Raw genomic sequence first — 3,290 nt, forward strand, 5'->3', positions numbered from 1 at the left:
AAAGATATTGCCAAAAGTCACCTGATTCTTTACAACTAGGTCTCCAAGTTTGACATTGTCTTCACTAAAAAATCCAGATATGGCTCCAGTGCCGTAGTGAATTTCAGCAGGTTTTCCTGAATGGAAAGAGTTGCAGAAATTACTCAAAACACGGATTCATCATTCATAAGTTACACCACAAAATCAAATCAAATGCCGTTGTGGGTTAAATAATTTTGATGTGCAGGGAAAATACACACACACACACACCACTGCAGCATCTATAAGAAAGCTTTCTATAGGGAACCAATCGACCCAAGATTAGAACTTGAGATTTAACCAGCTTTGCGGGCAAGGCTTAGCAAAATTTATATCCAAAAATATTCAAGAGGTGGCAATTCTTATGATATAAAATATGGATGTTAGTAGTGGGTATAACTAGAGAATGTCAGAAAATAACATAAACATTTAGATCTCTCACAAATAAATATCTAGCGATGACCTTAAACATGAAATTGAATTATCTATCCCCACAATCAAATCTTGTAGCCAGCAATCAAATATCTGGCCATAGTAAGTCCTGTTCTAGTAAAAGCATCTAATGCAATCATCGTGTATTTGCCTTCCATGTGCAAAATTCTCTGTTTTAAAAGAGGACAAGAAAAAAAAAAACCTTGAGCTGTGGTGTATGCCATGAGAAAAGCCAGAAATGTTTCTGCACTAAACTTTGGATCCCTATGTTTAGCCTGACTGAAGTTGAATTAAAACTGATAAGTTGTACCAAAGTCTAAACATCCAGGCATGCATTGACATTACAGGAATGAACAGATCATATCTGAAAGGATGTTCCACTTGATGACCTTCTTCTTATCAAACATTAAATCACTGAACAAACACCAAGCTAACCAGGAGTAACAGGATAACCATTGAACAAAGGGTTCTTCATTGCATAAACAACATGTAAACATATAACAAATAGGATTAGAACAAACCATTCTGCTTATAGGTACTTGATTGACTTGATTTGTACTTTGAGTGAAAATAACATGGAACCTGCAAAAAATATGAAGCATCATATCCTTATATAATGATTGGTGTCTCCTAATTGAAACCTCTCATTTACTTTAAGAAAAGACAAAAGTATCAAAGTTTACCGAGAAATAGCACTTTGATGAAGGCACCCATAAATTAGAACTTCCAGTATCAAAGATGACAGTGAATTTTTGTGCAGGTGTGCCTATACCAATCTCACCAAAGTATTGTGCATCCATGTAGTTCTTCAGTGCAACTATATCAGTATCATCAGGTTCCCCCAGTTTACCACGGAGATTATACTTCCTAATAGAAGCTTTTAGTGCCCCCCCTTCCTTGGACTCAAGCTGTGCAGCAAGCCGGTTGTTTTGATCAAATTTCATCTTTTTCAATCCAATTCGAACAAGCCCATCACTGGATGCAGAGATGACTACGGGAAACAGCAGGGATGAAAGTAAGAGACATGCTACAAAAGCATGGAATTTGGTTCCCATATTGACCTACAAGATACATCAACATTTTAGTCTAAACAAAGGCAATGATACAATACAACCAAAATCAATGAAGAAAAACTCAAACATATTTGAATTGCTGAAACAATACCAATCAGTGAGACTTATGCCTCATAAGATAGGGCAATAGAGGATCAACACAAAACTACAAATGAAAAAAATACAAATATAAAGAACTAAGGATGAAAAGTTATGATCAGGTGAGTGGAAATACAAAGAATCAAATTAACAAAGACTTTCTTCGTAACATATTCCCACTTTCCCTTTTTTCCCTTCTCTTAACATGAAATTAAAGAGTAGGGGAAAGAATATTCAAATGGAACAAAATAACAAAATTGTCCTGTGATTGATGAGGACATTGGAACATCCAAGTAAACATAACACATTTTAGTAAGGTACTCCAAAGACCATTTGCCACCAAAATCATAGAACCAATCAAAAAAGCTTTTCATTACCCAAGTTTGGCATCACAGAGAAACCTGGGGAACAAGCAACATTAGAATCTTGGATTTGTAGGGGAAAATAAAATGGAATAGATAGTGAAAATGTACGGTAATAGTTTAGCAGAAAAATGATGAGAATGAACCTAAATTCACTATTTCTGGTCGGTAAAAATGGAAAAAGATTATACACGTGTGTGTGTGTGGTCGGCCATAGAAAATAAATATGAAAAACTAATCTCGTTTCTCTTTCATTTCATTTCCCAGTCATAAGTTGCTCTATTTTTTGCTATTAGCCGCAGGCCCTCATTCACAGAAAGAAATTCTACAGCTTCAACAAATATTATCTTTCGTCTCCCGCAACAAGAAACCGAAATAGTAGTTTGAAAGCATGAGAACAATGCTAAAGCCTATACTTTCCACTTGTTTTCTTTTGGATAGATTTTCTTTATTATCATTGATCAAACAAAAACCAAATTCGCCAAATCACTGAATACTAAAACACAGAATCAGCGTGAAACAGGAACACATTCTACATATCCACTAACTAAAAAAAGAAGAAGAAAGAAACAGAACACGATTACTGTGATGCACACAATCCGTTTAGAAAAAGGAGAGACCTAATAATCGGCGGCGAATGTAGGTATCAGACAACAAGAATCCAACCAAAACCAAACCAGCAGCACAAAACCAATAGGAAACTATCTCAACAAGAACGATCAAAGTACTCACAATGAGACGATGAATCGGCAGAAAGAACAGAACAGAAACAGAAAGACAGAGGCATTAGAAGTATATATACAGAATATATCTATATATAGTGACAGACAGCGAGGGAACTACCTTGCAGAGCCACCAGGTAAAAGCCAGCGTCTTCTCCAGAGCTTATGCCTTTTATGTTTTATATATATTTGGCTTTTCCAGCAAGAGAAGAGAAAGGAAAAGGTTCTCCGATCCAGACCGTCCGATCCGCGAGGGACACCGTCATCGACCGCCGGATCTGGATAAAAAGGTTGCCATCACGAGATGCTCGGGGAAGAAAAGCACAAGAAGCGGCGATCAGGTGCGACGCGGAGCAGAAGAAGCCGGGATAAGGACGGGAGAGGGTGGCGAGGATGGTGCGGTGGAAGGGTTACGTGTCGGAATATGGAGGAGTGTTGGGTTGGTGTTCAGCTGCGCACACGACACCTCCTTTGCCTTTGCTTGTCATCAGGACACCTTTGTTGCCGTTTGGCGGTTACAATAGCATAAAAAAATAAGTAATGTTATTCGATCACCCTCAAAGTCACTCAACTAAATTATTAAGAAAATTCTATTCATAACCATT

At 37.4% G+C, this 3,290-nt stretch overlaps 1 pseudogene; it reads right to left on the minus strand.

The window, feature by feature from the left end:
• Nucleotides 1–2,726, minus strand: part of LOC127808666 (aspartic proteinase-like) — a 14,336-nt pseudogene extending 11,610 nt beyond the window's left edge.
• Between the last annotated feature and the right edge of the window lie 564 nt (nucleotides 2,727–3,290).

Source organism: Diospyros lotus, chromosome 8 (genome assembly GCF_014633365.1).
Source record: "Diospyros lotus cultivar Yz01 chromosome 8, ASM1463336v1, whole genome shotgun sequence".
Taxonomy (NCBI): domain Eukaryota; kingdom Viridiplantae; phylum Streptophyta; class Magnoliopsida; order Ericales; family Ebenaceae; genus Diospyros; species Diospyros lotus.